The sequence below is a fragment of the Aphelocoma coerulescens genome, chromosome 12, assembly GCF_041296385.1.
Source record: "Aphelocoma coerulescens isolate FSJ_1873_10779 chromosome 12, UR_Acoe_1.0, whole genome shotgun sequence".
Classification (NCBI taxonomy): domain Eukaryota; kingdom Metazoa; phylum Chordata; class Aves; order Passeriformes; family Corvidae; genus Aphelocoma; species Aphelocoma coerulescens.
The window spans coordinates 7,978,905-8,002,132 of record NC_091026.1 but is presented as its reverse complement, the minus strand read 5'-3'; the positions used below and the strand labels follow the sequence as shown (position 1 = coordinate 8,002,132).

At 40.8% G+C, this 23,228-nt stretch overlaps 1 long non-coding RNA gene across 1 annotated transcript in view; it reads left to right on the top strand.

Annotated features, from left to right (window-relative positions):
• LOC138117508 (uncharacterized) overlaps nucleotides 1–9,053 on the top strand; it is a 76,971-nt gene extending 67,918 nt beyond the window's left edge. Inside the window, exon 4 of the long non-coding RNA XR_011154684.1 lies at nucleotides 8,455–9,053. This is a non-coding gene — a long non-coding RNA (uncharacterized lncRNA). The remainder of the gene's footprint in view (nucleotides 1–8,454) is intronic.
• Nucleotides 9,054–23,228: the final 14,175 nt, after the last annotated feature.

Genomic DNA, 23,228 nt, shown 5'->3' with positions numbered 1-23,228 from the left:
ACCAGAAATCATAATAACTACCCTCCTCCCCCCCTTATTTTACACATAAATTTGCTATCATTCCTTCTCATACATGAATGTTCTCCCACCTGTCCTCAATTTAATCCATGAATGTAAGCACATAAATCTTTGTGACATTTTGGCAGAAAGTACCTATTTTCAGATGACTCCTTTAGGAAACTCTGAATCCAGGTGTTTGTTTTTTGTATAAAGTGTTGCAAAAGGGGAATTTTAATGTGACCATACAACCAAAAAACTGGTTACATTTGAAATTCTGTAAAAGGGTGGGTTAGCATGCATGTAAACTTTGTGTGTCTTTTCCACACCCTGAGTTATATTCTGAGAGCTAAATGATAATTACTGCACCATCTGTAAAGAGAAGGAATATGGAATTTTACTGCTGCAAGCATGTGATTACACAAACTTTGTTATGTGTAAAGAACATGCACTGGATATTTAAAAGTCCTATATCACATTTGACACTTAGGGATGAAAAGTGGAATGCTGCTCGCAAAATATATTTTTGGGATGAGGTGAAAAAAGGAAAAAAAAAAAATGAAAAAGAGCTGAAACAGTTGGCTATTTTTCTTTGGCCAGATGGCGTCTAAACAAAAATCAGAATCTATTTTAAAGTCTGATCATAAGGTCTGGAGTGAATAGTTTTGACATAAGGACTGAAAGGTCTGAAGTTTGAAATCCTTTTACCTTTAGTTACTATGGGGCCTATAGGAACCCCACCTTTTTTTAAGGTTGTATAATGAATTAACAGAGAGGTGTTCACTTTTCTCTTTCTACCAGATACTGTGCAGTTTTCCTATTTATTAAGTGTGGTTCTCCAGCCCTTGGGAAGAAAAAAATTCTTGCTTTTTTAAGACAGTTCAAATTTTTCACCAGATTGAAAATACGCCCCCCTCCCCCAATTAACTGGTAAAAAAAAAAAAAAATCCTTTGTACCTAATCATGTGTATGAATCTCTTCAAAACACAATACATAATAATCCTTTGTTTTTAAGGTGATGATAAATCCACAAAATAAGTCTTTTATTGTTCTCCCAAAGGTGAGATGAGCAGCTGGTGGTGCTTTGGTTATTAATGGGGAAAATAACTGACTTGGAAAAACTTAGAAAAAAAAGGGGATGGGAGAAGAAAACATCACCAAAAAATGTCAAAAAGAAAACAAAAAGAAACTCTGTGAATCAGGTGACTTTTTTTCCTCTGATATAAAATGGGAGCACAGCCCTCCCCCTTCTCTAAATAAGCTACGGCAAAGCAGATCCCCATCTCTCCCACACCTTTTTCTCTGGAGGCAGGAAGGAGGGAAGGACCACACAGGACAGTGGTTACTCTATCTCTCTTAGCTCACTCTCCTGGCAGCCAGGCTGATGGGGTGGAGATAAGGGCAGTACAAGGACTTAGGCAGAGGATAAGAGCATTCATTGTTCCAACACTGATATTCCCCGCTATAGAAAGACCATTTTTTCACCCCCCCTTTAAATCCCGTAATCACTTATATTTTGCAGAACAACAAAAAAACCTTTCTCTTTCGCTTCTGATGGACTAATCCTGCAGAAAGGCTTTGCTCTGAATTCATACTTTTCTATAGGGCCACAATCTCTTTTCCAGTGAAAAGGTTAATTCAAAGGTCTTTTGCCCGGGCCGGGCGGCCGGGAGCGCTCCCGAGGTGGCAGCACAATTGCCGGCACAGGAGGGGAGTGGCAGCTGCGGCCCCCGCGCCTCGCACCCGCTCCCCGGTGCCCTTCTCAGCTCTGGAGCTGACTGCGGCTCTGGGAGCCAAGATAAGACCCCGCTGTAAGGAAGATTGATGCACGGATTGTGCTGTGAAAGACCGCAGCCTTCAGCTGCCGCCAGCACCAGCAGCAACCTCGCAGGGTCTGCTGGTGCGAAGGGAGGGAGGTGCTGCAGCTGGGGGTCTCAGCTGGGGTGCCTGATGTGCCTGCTTGGCACCTTTGTGGTTCACTCTGAAATAGCAGCTCCTGAAGGGCAGCAAAACCAGCCCCTCCCGCTCTGTTCCCTCAGTGTACCTTTCCTGAGAGAGAAAACTGAGATTTGGATGGACCTGTAGAGTTGGCTGTTCCTGCTGCTCTTTTGGCATCATCAGAACAATCCCTTTAAAATCCCAACTTCCCATGAACTTACCCATTCTGATCTGAATTTCGGGTGCAGGGATTCCTGCTGGCCACCCTAATCTCCCGCCTGGGCAAAGGATTCCTTTCATGCTGATGGCACAAAGGACTTTGTGGCAAGTTTTGCTCAGCATGTGCAAATGAACCAATCTTCTGTTTGCAAGCAGGAGGAGAGTTTTCTTTCTTTCTTTCTTTCTTTCTTTTTAGAGTATTCAGTTCATAGTGGCTTTTTCCTTTTACTCATGCAATGTATCCCAGGGTAGAGAGGGAGTTCCTTGCCAAAAATTGAAGCATATTCTACTTTTGTGGAGGAAATAGCATTACTTCTCAGAAATAGCACTTTACATTTGCTCTAGAAATCCAGAACAGTTTATAGAGAAACATTATTCTGCTGATAAAACCAATTTATAAGGGTGAAGTTATGTGCCAGGTTCAATGGGACTTGTCCATGAACATCTGAGGGCAGATTGTTTCGAGAAGGCTTATGTTGCACAGTACATTGCAACTGAATACCAGTCCCAGCTGCAGCAGACATTCTCAAATGAAAATTAAAGGTAGTTGTAGCTATCTAAGGCAAATAGAAACCGAACAAGATGGACTAATATTAATCTCTAAAACAGAATAGGAAAAAAAAAAAGCCTAAAAAAATGTATGTTCTTCTAAAAGAATGGATATTTCTGATGTTTCAAAGGAGGTGTCTTTTAGGGGACCTGATCCAATGTCTCCTTTGGTACCTGAGGAACGGTGTTTTCCAATCTCCCATTGGCAGTTTTGTCTACATCTATCTATTGTCTTGCAGCAAAGTAAGCATAGACGCTCTTTTCTTGATTTTTTTCTTTTTAAACTTTGATCCCGTGACACTGAAGATATGGGGAACTGTGGAGTTTTAATGTTAAAGAGTAAATGACTGAAATCCTGCAGGTCTCAGTGGCAAGTTCCACTTTTCCTTAGTAGTGTCAGTAAATTCAGGGGTCTGGGCCCAGTCTGAGCATTTTCTTCGTGATTATCCTGCTGATTCCTTCTATCCTTTCATTAGAAACACTCTTATAAGCAAGGCTAAAATGCTAATGGGCAAAGGAGAAATTTTTCACAAAACTATTTCATTTTGTATCAATTATTAAAAACTTCAGAAGTTCTTAACAGAAGAGGGGACACATTTTGAATAAATATATTTGTATTCTACCTAGAGCTTTTATTTGCCCTAAAGAGGATGAAAGTTAGTTTTTTAAGATCCTAGGACTGCATAACACACACAGGCTGTTCCATCTGAAATGCAGTTCCATGTTTTTAAGTGCTTTAGTAACTTAAACAGTAGTAGTGGCAAGACTTGCTGTATAAACAACCACAGAGTATAGTCAGCATTTCTCATACCAAGAGAAAATTAGCATGGTAATTAAATTTGCTTCTATGCTGTTGTGCAGCTGTATTTTTGCTAATCTAATAATCTTGGAAGGCTATAATTACTTGTCTTTTAAGATGCACCTGCTATCTGACATGGTGTGGCAAGCACAACCAATATTTGGTTTATTATAATCAGTGCCTGTGGAGGCATTCTGGAGTGCAAAGCAAAAAGAATCACCACTGAGGTGATCATTCTCCCTGGTGGGCTTTGAGTACAACTCACTCTTGTGTCTCCTGCCATCATCAGTCAGGACTGATTCCTCTCCTTAGTAATAGGTTTAGTAGGAAGCAACTTTATTGCAGGAGAACGAACTCTTTCTGCATGGCTGCTGATTTTGCATATTTTTGTACAACAATGAAAACTAGGGCAGTGTATTATCTGGTGAAGAAGAAAATGTTGTGTGTTTAGTGTATTTTTTATGTTTGCGTATTTTCTGTGCATACATGCTCACAGTAGATTTTAGGAAAAAAATATTGGGTCAGGTGTCCCTTTACTCAAGCTAATGATGCAATCTCATGCATTTACTAAATTAGTAAACCTCAGAAGAGACAGTGTGATTAATTAAGCATGCTAATGAGCATGCTGGTTGTGAGTGGTTGTTAGGGAAAAAATCCCTACCTTTGCTTTTCAGTCCCAGAATCTCTGTGGATTAGAGAGAGATTATTCTATCTGAGATCAGTGAAAATGGTACAGTATTTTATGACTGAAAAAACAAGTGAGGGGGCAGGAGCGGATGCCCAGCCCTGTTGATCACCCTGCAAGAGTCAGTGCTTGCAGTTCCTCAGACTCACACATCCCAAGCATGGTGGGATCCACCATTTCTCTTGTGTTGGTGGGGAGAAATGATAGATGAACTTCTACTGCTCTGCAATGAGCTGTTCTGTGTAAAAGTGACCTCTACAGCTGAGGTGGATGAAGTTTTCAGGTAGTTTGTTTTACAAAAAAACCGAAAAATCGGGTTGACAAAATCTAGCCAGAAGTAATTCCACTCAAAATAGAAAACAAACCCTAAGTACTTCAGTTGGAATGAAACTTGTCTGGCCCCAAAGAAGGAATTCTATCCAACTTAATTCTTGCTTGTTTTGGGGTAGATGAAAATTCAGTCCTAACATCTGGTCATTCCCATAATTTTCCTCTTTTTCCAGCAAACTCTCTGCCCAGTTCTGCTTTGCAAATTTTTAACATTCTTCAGAGATGTAAAAAAAACCCCAAGCACTCAGCGAACCAACAATAGCAAACCCCAGGGTTAATTGCCTGGTTGTCCAGTCCTGCACCACAAACACCCACTGAAAGGAGGTGTTACCACCTACAGACCTCGCCTGTGACCTTGGCTGCTTGAGCCAGGAGTGCTGGGCTGCACATCCAGTCCTGAGCACACACCTCTTCCAAAGCTTGTTGTGTTTTCCTGGACAGCAGCAGCTGTGCTCAGATTGCAGGTCCCATGCCCTGGGTGGAGGTGTGTGGTCCTGTCTCTGTGCCTGGAATGAAGAGCACTGGTAAAAAAGCAGCTGATGAACATCACTGAGAAGCAAAATTCCAGTGTCAGATATGGCTGGGAGTGATTCAGCTGAAGCTGTTCAGATCACTTCAGATTTATACGTAGCAGAGGAGTGAAATTTGGTAGCTGAGTTATTGATAATCATAGAATGGTTTGGGTTGAAAGGGACTGGAAAGATCATCTGGTTCCAAAAATCTCATTTCTTTCTCTCTGCTTCTGCAACATGCAGGCTTCATTGTAGGAGGGGAAAAGCTCTGAATTTCTAAGATGCATTTTGGGAATAAAACACCAACAGCATCATACACAGTGTTATACCCATTTATGCTGTATAAATAAATATCCAAAAATGTTAGTTAGATTCTGCTTTGTCTATTACTGAAATCAAAAGCACTTGTGCTTCCAAAATGATCCTCAGAGAATTGCTTTGCATTTACAGAGACTTTCAGATTGGCAGGAAGCCACTGGGCAACTTACTCAGAGTCACTGAAAGCTGAAAGCAAAGTGAGGGTTCCACATGGAAGCAGTTTCACAGATATTACAGGGCCAATTCAGATTTCACTTGCAGAGGAGCATGATAACAGTAGAAACATACCTCATTAGAAAATAAATATATGATTCCAAGAAGATCTTATTACGCTTTTATACCTAATATAATTCTTCCAGATGAAAACAATCCTCAAAATAATAAAAATAAAAAAATCCCAACCATTGTGCTACCTGTTGAGTAAAGCTGTTGAGAGGAGGACAGTCAGAGTGCAAACACCTGGCTATGGGATTTGGTTTTGAAGATGTTCAGGCTGAAAGTATTAGCTACAACAAGTTCTTTTTTTGGCTTACTGATTTTTAAAAATTATCCAGTCTATTTGCCCAAAATTACTTGCCATTTCTTCAAAATATTGTTTTGCTTTTTGAATAGCACGCAAGTGATTCACTGTAAGGGTTCACTATTCAAATGTCAGAAGCCTTGGTGTGGTTGGCTTCTGAAGCAATGTGGGAATGTTTCGGGTTGCTAATGGGTGATTTATGTAATCCAATGAATTGCAAATTGCAAGCACAACAATGGAGAATTAGTGCTATCTTTGAAATTCTGACTCATCCTCGTAGGCCTCGAGTTCTCCAAGTCTCCAGTGGCGACAATAGCATGCAGCACACTGGATGCTTTTAAACTGAGCTGCCTTGGGGATTATGGGTTGAGATGATGTCTTTGGTGAGAGCTGTAGGGAGAGCTCTGCTGAACTGTAGCCATTGCAGATGACTTTTTTTCAAGATGCAGCTTTAAATTCAGCCCAGTTTGCTTCTGCATGGCAGCTGTGTTTTGTCCCACAGGCTCTTGAATTTTTCTTAGAGCATCAAAGTTGCTTGCCACTTCTACCAGGTTTTAGCAGGAAGAGGTGCATGTTTGCTGTTTTGATTAAAGCAAAGGAACCAGAGAAGTGCAATCAAGAGCCACACGTGAGGTCTGTGCCCACATCTCACACCTGCAGAGGAGCTGTGAGCTCCTGTGAGCTCCTGTCCCGGGGCAGGGACAGGCAGCCTGTGCCCACAGCAGCCCTGGCACGCCAGGAGCACCAGCTCTGGGGCAGGGGCAGCTGTGTCCCTCCCTGGCTACGGGCAGCTTGTGGGGCTGGGGGAACACCTCACTGGTGCCAGCTTGGCAGCCAGCTTAGAGGATGGTGCAGCCCCACTGCCCGCCCCAAGATAGCACACACTCGTCCCAGACTGCCCTCACTTCTCCTCCTGGCACCTCACTTCAGTTTCCATGCAACCTGAAGCACAGCATGGCTCATCAGTTTGTAAGCAGAGGTGACATAGCTGGAAATCAACTAAATCCTCAAAGATTAAACCGACTTTAAATTCACTTGGCTAGTTCATAATACCTGTGCCAAGCAGGGAAGCAGGCAAGACATGGCTTTGAGAGCAGCAGCTGCCCAGCAGCAAATCTTGCAAGTAAAATTAAATCATGCTGGACCGTGCTGGAGCAAGAATTTCCAAGGACACTCATTATTGTTCAGGCTTTTAAAAGATATTTTATAACAATAATTGACCCTCTGCTGAAGCACATGAGAGATGGTGTGGGCTGGTGGTTGGGCAGGATGTAGGGAAGCAGATGGAAAGTGCCATCAGTTAGGCTGAAGTATTGCTAATTTTACCTGTAGTCCTTAGAGAAAATGTGTCCATGTCAATAAGGGCAGTGGACCAAAGAGGAGTTTATATTGGCATATTGAAATGCACAGGATCACAAGTACAAACAACACACTTGAGAAATAATTCTCCTACAACTGATGAAGCAGGTTCAGTGTTGGGATAACTGGATAGAGGATTTGGTGGCCTAAACAGGGGACAAAAGCTTTTTATGTACAGACTTCTCTGCATCTCTGATCCTCAGCTATTACATCTTACAGATCCCAGAGGTGTGTTCACAACTCCTGCCCAAAGTGGGATCCTGCAGAGGGTCAGGCATGCCGGGGGCATGGCAGCATTCCTGGCAAGCATTTTCTGTAACTCTGGTTTGGCTCTGTGGTGGGACTAAGTGTATCAGACTAAGCACACCAGATTTGCTTTGTCACCAGCATTTTATGCTGGGAGGACTGTATGCTAGGCTGCCTTTTTGCAGGCTATGGGAGAACAGCTGTACAGCCAATAATTAATTCCATAATTGCTCTAATCTAGACCAAAACTGATTCAAACCTTAGATGGAAACACAGTGCTGGCAGGGCTGTGATCAGCTCCCTGTGGAGCCAGGAAATGTTAACGAAAATAGGTTCAGCAAGGAGAAGGAGCTTAGCAGACCCGAAACCCATCATTAGAAGTGCAAAGGAGCCTTTTGAAAGTTAGATTTCCAAAATGCAGGTATGATTAGTTTCCCTGAAGAAATTAGCAATTGCTCCACACTGACTGAAGAAGTGGCATTTTTAAATGTGGGTTATCAGCACTGTTCAAAGCAAACACAGGGCAAAAGCTTCTTGCAAAGAGCTGAATATGTAGCTGATAGTGAGTGGAAGGCCTTGAGCTCAACTATCCAAACGAGTACTCTTGACTTAGCTATGCCAGTTTTCTTATGAGAGATTCTTTAAATAACTGCATAAATAAAGAAACTAACATACTTTCTCGATGCCTTTGGGTATCCACCTTTGATTTTAATTTTCTGCTTCATAGAAAATGCTGTTTGTGTATTACAGTGGTGAAACACCATCAAAGTATCTTTACATGATGCATAAAAAGGAAACCATATAGCAGAACAGAGCAAGCTGTCAGCGACCGCAATACCAACTGTACAGCCTTTCATTGCAGTGCTACTCACCAGTAGCGATGCCTTGCATGTATAATTGCAAGTTTCTAAATGTATGACTGGCTTTCTGAGGGAATTACTACAGAAATTATCTGCAACATTTTTCTGTATTTCATTTGCAGCAGCTTCGCAAGCTTTGCCCTTAGCTGTGAAATTGGAGGAAGCTGCGGGTCTCTCACTGAAAGAAATGAAGGCACTCATACCCTGGAATTGAACACTGATATCTGTAACGACACCTTCAACAGACTCATTAAAGTGCTGTTCCTCAACCAGTGCTTGGCATGAATAAAAAGTATATTTGAGCACTATATAATATATAGTATATAATATATATATAAAAAAATATATAAATTCTCTGCAAGTATTTAAATGTACATCTTTGCAATCCCTCACTATTGCTCACTGACAGCCAGGGGCACAAGGCTGCCATTTCAGTGGCTGCTGGTTACTGTGGAAAGAGTGGAGGCAGAACTATGACAGAACAACCTATGATTGTTGAGATGATGAAAAATTTCCACCTACAAGGAGAAGGTGAATATTTACTCTGAGTGCCTGTCCTGTAAGTCAGCCTGTCCTTGGCAAGAATCAAGGAAGCTTAGTAAACATCTGTTATCCTTGAAATTAAAGTCTATATAGTAAACTTTTGAAACCATGGGTTTGGGTTTGGCTTTTCTTGACCAATTAGATGCATATTATTTATGTATTTAAAGTCATTTAAAGTGCTGTAAATGAAAAGGTGGTTCCTTCTCTGACAGTGTCAACATAAATAGGGAGTGAATTTTAGCTTCACTGATGCTCTTCCCCCTTGTCACTTGTACAGACGAGCACAGAGTCCATCCTTGCATGCCCTAATCCATGAAGTATTTTTAATTCATTATCTGGTGGACTAATGAACAACAGACATTTAGTTTTTGTTCACTGCTACTTCATACTTATACTATGTTTCCCAGAATTGAGCCACTTTATTCTAGAGTTCTGGAATTTATTATTTTTTCTCCTTGTTTCTGATGACTGCAACTATTTTTCATAAGCAGCCTCATTTCTTTAGTTTGTGCCAGCTATGGAAAAAGGATAATGGGGGGAAAATAAATCACAGATATGACAATGGTAATAGCTGGCATGAATGTCCTTTTCCAGAGCACTGCATTTAGCTCTTTAATTTTTTTGCAAAGTGCAGACATAATAGTTTATTGAAGCAGGTCACAGGAAAATTCCCTGTCTACTAAAAGATGGGAGGCACCACAAAACAGACGTGTGAGTAGCACAATGGCTACTACTGGTGCTGGAACACGATGGGAGCAAACATGGCACTATTGTCTGTGCTTTGCTAAACCAGCAGCTGACTTCCCTGTGCTCCAGGAGCTGCAAACCAAAAGTTTTGGTCCTCAACTTATATTCTTTTCATACTCTTTTCTATTTAAAGAGATCTTTTACCAATGAAAAGATAATAGTTTTGTACTTTGCATGGGCTAGGCAGGGGAAAGCAAACGTTCCCCATCTGCTTTCACCACGTGTGACACACTCACCAAGGGATGAGACAACTCCACCTCTCTGAGCTCAGTGCCCCCGGCCCCCAGGGAGGGACAGGAGGAGGGAGTGTCCGGGGCTGGACATGAACTTCCACCACCCACAATGGTGGCCAGGGCCAGATACAACCCCCCTGTGCTGTGTCCACTGAAGGGGCTGATCCTCATTTACCACCTTCTCCAGAACGTCCTTCTGTAACCCAATAAAGGCTGTGTAATTGAGTTAATGACAGTCACTTACTGCAAGGAAGCTGAAAAGTCAGTATTGAAAATTTGCTATCACATCTAATTCTATTTGTACATTTCTGTTGGAGACAGCATGATTAACGTTTTTTACTTCTTCTGTAGTGCTTCACAGCCATTTTTTATTCAGATGTATGACTTCGGCTGAATAAACATCTGTATTTCCCTTGCCTTTAATATCAACTGCTTTTAGAGTAGCTCATTTAAAATAAACTGGTAAAAATGAAATCTTGTTACTGTAATGGAGAGGACAGGACACACATGTATTTAGATTCATGTCTGCCTTCATCAAAACCAAAAACTCTCTACTTATAGTTGTGCCCCAATTGAAATTCAGAGAGACTGCAGCTTCAGTTTTGACTGATACTGGCACAGAACACAGAGCTGGAATCATGTCCTTGTGCCTCCCATGGGGTTCACCATCTCAAAGGGAGGGAACAGAGTGAGCATCCAGTCCTGAGAGTCTTCTCCAGGAAGATTCCCATCACACCTGTGAGAGAATTAAGCTAAAGAAGTCAACTGCAGGTTTAACTTTTATATTGATTTTTTTTCCTAAGAAAAGCAGCAGGCAGATGTCTATAAAATATGTCTAGGCTTAATCTAGTTGGCCACTGGATGTCACTGATGGCCTCAGAAATACAATGGTAGCATGTAAAAAAAAATACATGAACAGGTATTAAAAGCAAGCCCTGTACATAATCAATATGTTTGAAGGGGAAATTAAAAGTGTCTCAGCAGCTTCAGAAGATGTCAATACTGGAATTTTTAGGTTCTCAATGTAAAAGTGTGCAAAACTGTCTCACTCTAGTGACAATGTTTCTTCTTGTAGTAACAGAATAAAATACCCACAGTTTTCATAAGCTGAAGCAGAACCTTGTTATGATCACAGATAGCCAAACCCGTGAGAAATGAGTTGTATCTGAAACTCACCCAGGTCAAGGTCAAGCATTCTGAAGAGTTTAACGTGAATAAAATATTTTCTTCTTATTTAGTGCTCTTCTACCCCCTTGTATATCCCCTTTAACCCTAAATGGGAGCTGCTGGTCTGTCAAAAAGAAAACACATTTGAGCTATTCCTGAGCCAGCCTGAAGCAGGAAGTACCAAAGGTCTGGTTTTGTTGGTGTGGGAGTTTGGGTAACTCAGAAAATCCTCTGGCTTTTGGGTGCTCACCCACACTGAAAGGAACCCCTGCATTTGAGGACATGTACCAATTGTCACTACCTTTAGATAATGTACCCTAAATTTCCAGGAAAGAAAATTGTCTTTGTTTTGGTAGATGAAAATGGTGCCTTCATCCTCTGGGGCAGGGAGAAGAAACTGCCCACTAAATCAAGCTCAGACTTGTGCTCTCTACAGTGGTTTCACAATTGCTAAACACCTTCTGGGCCTATTGGTAACTAAGACACATTTCTGGAAAGAGAAAATATGGTTGTTATTTCCTTGCATTTTCTTGGGATAAAAGTTAAATTAGGCTGCACGAGACTGAGGGCTGAGTTACTTCTCTTGGAGTGCCTCAGCAAAAACAAGTGACAACTGCTAATGGAGACTAATTGAAAAATAAGGTCATTAAACATCTGAACACATCCAGTGTTGGCCAAATTATTTTCAGAAGACAACATAGCCATAGGCTGAGCTGAGTTCCTAGCAGTACTAGAAAGACAAGGCTGCTGAATGCACTCTGCAGAGCTAGAAAGATGCTGAAACCAAAAATTCAGGGGTTAATTTTCATACTAAGCTCGCATTTAGAAAAACATGAAACAGATGTTCATATCAAAATCTGGTATTTTTCCGTAAGAGCTAACATGAAAAAGAAGTGAAGTTAAAGCATGCATGCTAATAGCTCCTTTCAAATAGTTTAGTCTTTTTCAAATGCATAGATGTTCAGAAAATCTCAGTCTAAGCAATTCTGGGTAACGTAAAAAAAGTCTCTGCTGGCTTAAGCTAACAGTGTAACTGCTTTATCTCAACAGGAAAGAGCTTTCCTCTTGGGGTGCTCTGTCTCACCATCAAATTCTTGTGTTAAATTAACTTATTAATCGGTATGTACATATGTCTATATATAAGGGTAACATGTGGCAAACAGGCAACCTGCACAGGGAGATACAACCATGCTGAGGCTGCTCTCAGAAAGAACAATCCAAACTGTAGTTAGAATGGTCCTTTGCCAGGTCCCTCTATGATCAAAGCTATAGCAATAGTCAGACATGACACCATGAATGAGAAATGTGGCACAAATAACACAGAATCAGTGGTGCATTGTACTTAGCATTTTTCCAGCAATTTGCTGTATTAGTACTTTGGCCATCTGACACCTGGGCAGCCCCTGGATCATGACAGGCTCTGCAGCTGCTCTGTTTGCTGTAGCTCACCAGTCTTTGGATGCAGCTCCATGTGTGAATCCCCGCCTGTTTGTCCAGCTGACTTCCAGATAGACACTGTAGCAGATTAGAGCTGCTGCTATTTTTGTAAATCTAGATAAAATGAGAAAAAATACATGATTATTGTGGCTAAAGTCAACTTGACTGACACTAGCAGCTTTGTGAATGATACTGAAGATACTGCTTGTGCAGGCATGTTTTTGTCAGTCTGCTCAGAACAGCTCTAGTTTAATCTAACTACACTTCAGCACTTCTACTGCCTGCAATTCCTTACCCAGAACATTTTTTCCAGCTGTGTTGACTGGCTCTTTCAGAGATTCTTGACATTTTGTCTCAAGGCCATGCAGATTTACTCCATGAAAGATTTACATGTTAAAAACCCCAAAAGGCAGAGGCTGATCAGGGGTCCAGCAGGAGCTATGCTGTGCCTCTGATGCCACTGATAGCAAGGGGGTCATGCCATACACAGCTCACCTTTCTGCCCCTGCCACTCCACAGGACTGGCCAGTTTTTGGTACCCTTTTATGCATCTTTTCTAGTTCTATTAGTTTTGCAATGTAGGACACCAGGATTGTACATGGTGTTAAAATATAGGCACAGGATATTTCTGGTTTTTCTTTCCTAATAATTCCTTATGGACTAGCTCACTGTGAGCTGGTGTTCTCCTAAATAGGTCTTTTACAGCCCCAGATCTCGTTCCTTGGGAGTGCTGGTGAGTACCTCAGTGTCTCCCTTTAGCTCTGTGTGAGAATGTGTGTTCGTTGTCATACAATTCTTCTGCAAATGCTTTTATTTTTCAGAACCTGGTATCAGCAGCAAGTGTTGCCAGCTCATTCGTTTTCCCTTTTCCAACTTATGGTGGTTGCAGAGCCAATTTTCATTAGTTAGGGCCTTTAACAATCTCTGGCATTTTGCTTGGGAACTGCAGGAGGTTTTAGCAGTTAAAAGTCTGGCAGACTAAAGTTGATCTCTCTGGCACAATGATTCTGTATGGTGCAGAGTAGGGTCAGTGAACCATTTAGGATACCTTATGTGACAAGCAGGGAAATGCCCGTATCTATCCTAAAACACTGCTCTGTATCACTGCAACCAAGAGGTGGAATGGGGGTGGAAAGGAGAACTCTTTCCTGTGGTTATGAAGCCATTGTGTTTGTGAGTGACTCAGTCTGAATAATCTAACTCACGGTGCTCCAAGAGCTGTACCAGGACATACCCCTGATAAGTTACAGACACACTTGTTCAAAACTCCTGGCATTGGGTTGTGGCAGGAGCAGCCCAGGCAATGTGCAGCTTGGGTCGGGTTTGCTGGGGAGGTGTTATCCCAGCTGGAAGGAGAAAAATGATGGCAGTGTGGGCATTTGTTAATCCCAGTGAGAGGCCATGCCCTGGTGCAGCAAGCAGTGAAGTGGCAGGATGCGTGAATGCAGAGATTGGGAAAATTGTCACAGTTGGACAACAGGGAAGGAGAAGGGGCCAGGTGTATTCTTTGGAAGGACTGGGCTGACTTTGAGAGCAGCTTCATTTGTTTTATGCTATAAATTGATATTGCTAATCTAGGACTAAAACACATCTCGCATACTTTACTGCAGAACTTGAGACTGAAGCAACTAAGTAGGTGTTTATAAAGCAGATTTTTCCTCCTGAAAAGAAGAAAAAAACCCCAACCAGCTAATGCTCTCTGACACCTGCTAATAATCTTTTATTAATCTTGTGGAGAACTGTCCAAAAATAGCTGAGCTTTGAAAGAGTAAAACCATGTACAGGAAACACCACAATAGTGTTGGGATAGCCATGGATCTGGCTGGAGCACCTCTGCTTGCTCCTGTGCTTTCTCCCATTTCTATTCCTGATATCCTGAATCAAGTATCAAGCCAGGGCTTTAATCTAAATAATAATAATAATAATAATAATAATAATAATAATAATAATAATAATAAGCCTGTTCTAAGTCCCAGTCCTGGGTTTAGGCCAGACTTCCACTGCAAACTGCAATATCAGTTGATGAGTATTATCCTGCGTTGTGTCAGCAGAAGTCCCTGCTGTGGACTTAGTTAGGACAAAACTCTGAATCACCAGGGTAGTTTATCTCACCCATATTACGCAGCAGAAGTTCAGTTTTGCCAGAATAAACACGTCCATGCCAAGTGCTGGGACAGTGCTCTAGAAAGAGCTGCATGGGAGCTGCACTTTGCTATGGTGCAGGTTTTGGCACAGGGAGATTGGGGGATCCTGCCCCAGCACAGATAAGGGTAAGAGGCATAAGTTCAGACTGTGAGAGACTGGGAAATGTCCCAGTTCCTGACATTACTGTCTCCTAGCCTTAGCAGCAATGAGCTATTGGCAACTTGAGACAAGCTGCCTCATGCAGAGGAGCTACAGGCCAAGGGAAGCTAACTATTTCTGTCGTGTTTAATTTGACCACTTAAACAGTTAATCCCTTTGCAATGTCATTTTTTGGCATAGATTCCACATCTGTCTGTTTCTGAAAAGATCTTCTTACTAATACAGCTTTTTAATATATGAAACAGTTTGCATCAGATTACAGAGCCTCAGCAGTAGCAGACACTGTCTGTAGGCACCCCCAGACAGACACAGGGACATGTGCACCCAGAGATGCACCGTTCCTCTAAACACCTCTGCTCTCTCCCACCTCCTGGTTCTCTGTAATGCCTGGTTTTCCCTCTTTGTTCCCCATCAGAAACAAAACAGAACATGCCCCAGGCAAGTTGTATTCCTGTGTGCTATGGCTTTATGTACAAAATCCAAGGTGTAACAGATTATCTTTGATATTTTATATTTGCACAGCTTTTTTGCCTTCTGTTTCACTGCCTGTTTTTCTGCCTTGTTCCATTGTGTTTAACACAGGCTCTGCTTTGCTTTGAACCCATCCTTACTTGCAGATACTGGACATACTGGAGAGAGACCAGTGAAGCACCATAAAGATGGGTAAGGGGCTGGTGCCATGAATATTTTTTGCCTTTTCTTTTATACCCCTGTTATACCTTTTTTACAACTTCTGTATTCCTAGTGCTTTTCCCCTACATTCTTGGACTTGTTTGTCAAGCTAAGAGACTAAACATTTTAGAAGCTTCGTAGTTAGAGATCAAAATGCCCCCAGACCCCAAGGTCCTCTCCAGAACACATTCTGTAAACCAAGATAGAACCATCCAGGGGAAGGTTCCTTGGGGAGGGGGGTTCACTTGAGCCTCTCATTGGGGAGTCTTTGATAGATATGCTAATTAGTAACACCTATAATGTTATACCTGATCTTTTGAGGTGGGCATTTTGCGGGGTGCATTTTGATGCATATGACCTCATGTGTGCACCTAAGGATCCTTAAAATACGTATCAAGGTAAAATCCCTTTTCCCCTTCCAACCGTGTATGACTCTTGATTTTAAGACCAGGAAAAGGCATCACTGGAGCACCTCTCATATGAGGAAAGACTGAGCAGTATCATCGATAATAAATCATCATTGATGTATCATCAATAAACCTCTGAAGGGTGGCTGTAAAGAAGACAGAGCCAGGCTCTTTTCAGTGGTGCCCAGTGACTGGACAGGCAGTGGACACAAACTGAACACAGGAGGGTCTGGCAGAACACCAGGAAACATTTTTTCTGTGGGTTTTACCAAGCACTAGCACAGGCTGGACAGAGGTTGCAGAGTCTCCATCCTTTGAGGAGTTCCAAAGCCATCTGGAGGTACATGGTTTGAGGTAACTGGCCCCCAGTTGTCCTGCTCAAACAGGGGGATTGGAATGGCCTCCAAGCTCCCTTCCAACCTCAACCATTCTGTGATTCTTGAAACAGGATAGTGGTCAGTTCTTGTATAAGGTTCAGCAGGAGATAGGTTTAGGAAAAGAGTTTTTCTCCTCATTTTGTAGGAACTTTGTGACAGCTGCAGAGCACACTGAAATAATTTAAACATTTGATACAACAGACACTGGAGTAAAAACTATATAAGAAAATGACTTTCATGATTAATATCAACATGCACAACCCTGATGCTGAAGAAGCAGCAACTGTGACCACAAAAACAGGCAAGAACAGCAGTGGATTTCTCTTCCATGATTCCTCTATTTATTCCTTCATGAAAGTGATGAAATGTCAGCTGTTTTTCCACGTGTGAGAAGATCTTGAACAGAGGACTCATGTCTAAGAACATGCACGTGGTGTTTCTACAGCAAAAATAAGGTTTTTTTGCAATGCAGAGGTATACAGTATTTTTATTAGGGCTGAGAGAGTTTAAAAAAACAGCTGAGAAGATATGTATGTGTGTCTTTTTTCTCCCTTCTTTTCTAAAGGATTTAATTTAATTTTAATCCATTCGGAAACAAGAACAGAAAAAGAAAGGGAAAGGGAGAAGAATGTAGACAAAGAGGGGAATGAAAATTGAGCATAATTTAAATAGGAAAACTGAGTTTCCCCTGCACCTTGGATTTATTGTGAAAAGACTTGTCTTTCCAAAAAACTGATTTTTTTTTTCCAAGTACATAGAAGTAATGGGCCATGGGAAGGTTATGGAGTAACAGAGTAGCTAGAGTTGTCTGAAAAGACATTTAATTTGGAGCTTGCCAGATACCCTTCTGGCAACTCAGTATTAAGGTTTTTATATACTGTGGCATGTATCTTGTTCCCTGGGTCAAATTTGGGTGCATTCTTTTGGTGGAATGCACTCTGTGGCAGCTGAGACACATTATTCTCTGGCTATGTCTTGTGAAAGTAAAAGAAGTGAGCAAAAAAGATGTTTTGAGATAAAATCTGAATGGATTTTAGATACTGGGTTTTAGACAGTGAGTACAGAAACTTACTTTCAAGGGTTAGAGAAGAAAATCTAAAATGAGCAAATCTCCGAGGCAGAAAAAAAATTACTATTATATTGTTATTAAACTGTTATTATAACAGAAAAGTTATTAAACTTTCACCAATTGATTTAATTTCTAAATGAACATATGTAAAATTTTCATTATATTCCATGTCCCCAACTGCAACACCACATTATTTAAGTATTTATATGTATCTTATAAATGAGCTGTATTTGATATATCATTCACTAGTCTATGTTGATTCATTGTTTGGGGTCTAGTAAGTAAAAGAGAAATTCTTCACAGATTGACTTCAGTTATTTTATTCTGGACTTCTTAATATGTTAGCTGTGTATTCTGAATCCAGTGACTTAATGGTTTCTATTAAACACTGAATAAAAACCCTCTAGGGAAGCTATTTAGAAATGCATGACTTATTCAGTGTGAGGTATCTGCAGATGATTGATTAAAAAAAACTTTACAGCTAAGGAGAACTTTGGACTAAGGAAGAATTTAAAAATAATTTCATCTCTGAACATACAGTGACAAAATCTTTGGATTGTTTCACATGTCAGTGAAAAAGCTTGTATGTTAAACTAACTTAGTCTTTATTACACATTTGTTTCATAAATTAGAAAAAAGATCTGAGGTAAATGTTCAGCTCATCTGGTTTGTAACAGAAACCATTACTATGGTGGATAGGGTACAAAGATGAGCTCATTCAAGAATTCTTCTGAAACAGTAATTTATCATCTAGGTAATTTTAAAGGTTCTTCATGTCATTTCAAGGGTGGCAGAAACAGGCTATTTAAAAGATATTTTTTGTAATCCCCTGGTAAGCTGGTGCTTGAAAAGATTTCACTAATGACAGACTTCCCATCTTGTAAATATTGGGTAAAAATTTTCAGCATAAAACTCTGTATTGAAATGTGTAATAGAAAATTGTCTCTTCTTACACTAAACAAGGATGACTTCCAGTATCATTAGCAATTGTTCCCGAGAAGATTCTGTTTTGGATTATATTATATATACAGTGGGAATTTATTTGAGGTTTCCCAAGTTTACTAGTTCCATTCCCATGAGCTAGCAGACAGTAGATCAAGTGCTTTCCAGTCAAGTATTCCCATGGCAAATATCCACCAGTGTCCCTTTCATCTGATGCAATGGCATCGTGCCCATTCTTCTGCTTCATCACTCTCTTTCAGTGCTGCAGAGTTCCAGGAAAGGGCCATATCATGTATGAGACTATGCCTGAGACATTAAGCCTAATCTTTAAAACCTTATGGTTCTGTTTCGGGTTTTGCTGACCACTGGAAACAATTACAGCACAGACAACATGTGGGAATGTCTGACAGCTTCTTCAGCCCCTTTGCTCTCAACCACTTGGTGAGCCTTTAGGTTTTTGATTATTGCAATCACAGTCCAAAGCCTATGTTTGCATCAATATCCTGGAGACGAGCAAGAACCAGGTGGTCAAGGTGACTGCCATTAGGCACATATCAAAGAGGTAAAATAGACTGTTAATCAGACATTTTCTTATTTCTGTCATTATGCTGAGCAATCCATTAACAGCCACTGATGCCTACTCATCTGCATTTTTTGTGCTTGCCAGTGCTGAAAGCTCGTGGCCTTTATGATGGTTAGAGTTATCACATCTTTGTAAGCATAACTAATAAAGTTTACTTGCTCCTGGGAAAGCTTTTCATAATCTTGGCTTTTACCTAACGGCTTTCAAAACAAGATTTGGGCATCCATAGAAAGTAGAAAAATAGATGGATTTAGGTGACTTTGTATGGAGTACTTCCAACAGACACCATACTGTTAATTTCAGAGAAGCAGAATCTGTGCACAAGATGCCTTCACCAGTAAGGAAGAGTTGGGTTCAGGAATGTACAAATGCCATGAGAAAGGCTTATCTGTTCAGAGAATTCAGGAGCTTTGGAAGGACACTTTGAAGATGAAAGCTGAGAGGCTGTGGAAGTGAGAGACAAGAGAACTGAGCAGTATGAAAGAGGATTGAGGAAACCCAGCTAAGCAGGAAATCAAAGCTGATGGAGAGACAAAAAATTTACGAGCAATTTCTTGTAGAGAAAGAAAAATTATAAATTAGGAGGACAGCATTTATTTTCCAGACTGACTGTAAACTAGATTTTGGAGGTTCTACCACCTAGAAGTAGCTAATGAAAGTGTGACAATGAAGTGTGTTGCTGTTGGCATGGCTCAGGAATAAAGCTTGTGAGGGCTGGGTACTTTCAGCCTTTAGATGCCTTTTTTCAATGGAAAAGACAAAAATCCCAGATCTTAAGATCTTCAGGGAGATGTTTCTTCATTTTTCTCAGTGAAAAAGAGTAAGAAACTATAGCAGCATGTGAATATGTAGGGATGGAGCTAATTTTTAAAGCCGAGCACAGAGCGAGCAGATACAATTCTATCTAAAATAAGATCTAGAAAGACTCATGTCTAACTGCTCTCATAAGTCACAATCTGCATGTGAATTTTCCATTTTGTTTGTCATGTCCTGGTATTGGGGGTGCTTTTCATCTTGTGAGACTGGCAGGATAGAATCAAGTGAGACCAGCAATGTGATAGCTAAACAGGATAAGTGCTGAACAGAAGAGAAGTTTCCAAGTTAATTAAAGGGGGTAGTTGGAAAAGTATATAAAGTGCACCTTTTAAAGGTTTGGTGTCTGTTTCTTTTTTAATAAGCAATCTAAAATGTCACTACTTGCTGGGACTTTTGCAAGCATCTTTGTTCTAAAGTAGCATGAAATTCAAAGAAAACTCAGACGTTCTGCAGACATTATTATTGATGACTCTACTTTAGGCTTTGACCCCATATATATTTCATGCAACAGTTCTGTCCCACTCTAATTGACATACAAGAAGGCAGAAGCAAAGAAACATTAAAGCTCCTGAATTTCTTAAATTATAAAAAAAATATTGGATTTCATTGGAAATTTTTGTTCAAAGGTAGTTTGGTTTTCATGTTTCCTGAATCAAAGAAAATTTCTTCAGATGCACCTTAAAAGAATTAGTTTAATCAGACTGTATTCTATACCTTTGATCTGGTGTGCCTGTGTCTGCTTTCTTGAAATACCTCATGTATAGAGACCTTTTGATGATTTGAGCGTTTACTTGAAATAACAATCATTTGCAGCTAAATTAATGTGAAATCCTGTTCTATTTGAGCATGGACATTGAATGAGACAAAGAAAAGGTCTCTATTGTCTGTAAATACTATTTACAGAAGACCAGTACCTTGCTATCACTTGCCCAAGGCTCTCCCTATATTATTCCTTTATAAAAGTAGTAGAATTTTGCACCCAGTCTCTTAGCACTGCTTTCTGTGAAAGGTTCTAGGTACTCCTATTACACTCAGCAGAGGTGCTTGTTTAATGTATAACTCTCCACAAAAATGAAGTAAAAAGAATAAAATGAGACTGGCCAAATTCTGTAAGTAATCTAATGTTTCTTTTGAATTGTGAATGATGATCCATTCTTGGCTCAAGGATAACATAAATACACATTCCTCAGAGGAGAGATGAAGGATTGACGTGAATTTTTCAAGGTGGTTTTTTTTCGCAAAGAGGACACCTTGTTGAAAGTTGATGAAATAAATTACAGTGGATAGGTGTGCATTCTATTTCTAGGGCTTAAATGCATGAACAGTGACTGCTGTTGGTAGGAAAAAAAAGATGGCAGCTCTTCAGGCACTGAATTCATATGCTGCTTATAATTACTTACATACAGTAGATATTGACCTGCTGCTAGATCCCTTCTCTCTTGAGTTTACCCTAACCAGCACTGCACGTTCCCCAAACCCTGTCACACACCCAGGCACCTCTCTGCTTTAGGAATGGGGGTTCTCAGCCCTCCTGCTGAAGGCTTTGGGACCAGTGCTCCTCATGCACTGGCCCAATTGCTTTGAGGTGTTTTTTATCTATAGCTCCAGCCTGTTCAGTCAGTTATGGCGCAGTTATTTGATCATTTAGATAGTATAAGAAATGTAATGAGAAATGCAAAATCAGAAGTTACTTGAATGTCTTTAATTGCTGTTATTCCTTTATTTCTCTTGGAAATCCTTTGCATTTAGAAAGCCAAGGTGCTTCCTCTTCTGTTCCTTGCTAAGCTTCCCCTTCAGAGTCTGGCATCACTCCTTTGCTTTGAGGCTTTTCTTCCTGCTCCAGTTTTTGTCTCCTGTCATACTGCTCTCTCTGTTTCTCTTCCTTTTTCTTTTTTTTTTTTTTAATGGTGAGAGATTCTTTCATTTTGAACTGCCTCCACCTCTCCGTGAAAGGATCAAAGCTTCACACTTTGCTCCGTGTCCCTTTGCTCCTTCGCCTCCCCTCACTTCTTTCCACCCTTCTGTTCTTTCAGAGTTCAGAGATGAAAAAAATTGTTTTGTCCAAAGTGGAGCAAACTCTTTGCATAAGGAAATTCTCTTCAAATGGATGATTAACAAAGTTGAATGGCTCTCAAGTATTAATCCAGTGCCAGGCATCAGAATTTCTTCTGTCACCACCTTTAGGTTTTAATTCAAAGTAAAAACAAATAAAAATGAGACACTAATAAAGTCCTAGTCTCTGAGAGGAACATTTGATCTGACATGAATATAATATGAAACCAACTGCTTAAATTACACATGGAAAGACACACTCAATTATAAGGCATGTGACAGTTTTAAGCCCTGTGAATCTTTTCACCTGCATCTTTCCTGCATGTCTGTACGTCATTTACTGCCTTCTTTTCCCTGGAGTATGGAAGTGGGATAGCATGTTTTACCAAAGTGGGATCTTGAAAGAAAACATAATTGCATTTATATGGGTTTTCCAGTAAGAATTCAGACATTCCTTGGCTAATAAACTTATTTATCACATGTGGTAATGTGCAGGTGTGCATTCTTAAACAAGCAAACATCAGTTTAAAATGAGTTACAAAAAGCTGTTAATACAAGATGAATCTTGCATACTGTGAACTTTCATATTGCTTTCCTTTATTGTTCTGTGTATCTTCTTGAATGGAAAGAAACTTAATTAAAATCATAAAGAAGCATTGCAATGAAGGAAAGTCATTCCAATGGCTCCTTTGCCACCTTACTGTGCCTGAGATAAAAGGTTCTCCAGGATGATTTTGTACATACTCAACATTATTGGTGGTTGTTTGCCTACCATACCCAAACTGTCTTGTCATCTGTACTTCTGTTTGGCTTTCTATAAAGAGGTGTGAGTCTTTTGGTACCTGTTTTTGGATGTCGTTTGACTGGAGACCAAAGCCAAGCCTTTACCTGGCTCAAACACCACACCATGAGAAACCCAGTGATGACAGCGAATGCAAAGAAGAGGCCACACTGCAGCAAGGATGTTGCTGAGAGGGTGACAGGTTTCCACAGCTCCACCCTCCCTTTTTTTGTCTCAGAATGTCTCTCCTGGCCATGTCAGCTGCAATGCCATGTATATCATGGTTTTCCCAGTCCCATCCCTCTACATGGCAACTGAGCTTTATAAAACCTTACCCTTCTCTTCACCAAATCAAGGCACACTTGGTATCCCTAGGGTGGGACTAGACTGACCTACACAGCCCTGCACTCCTCCTACCCCCCCTTGAATCTCTGAAAAGCCATGCACACATGCTGTGTGCTCTATTTTGTAACATTTTCTCCTACATTACAGGGCTTATCTCCACGCTAATGTCCCAATCTCAGGCAAACGTGTGTGAACACAGATGTGAGGTCACGAGGAACCAGGGTACACTGTGGAAAGGTGGGGGATCCCTGCAGGTCCCAGCACAAAGCTGCATTTGCAGTCCTCACTCCCAAGGCAGTTCCAATGGGCAGAACAAAGGCAGACCTCGCAGGTGGCAGCATCTTCCACTTGTAACTCCATTTTCTGTTTAAGAACATGTAACATCCTGGGTTAATAGCATGCACAAAAGTCAACAGGAAAG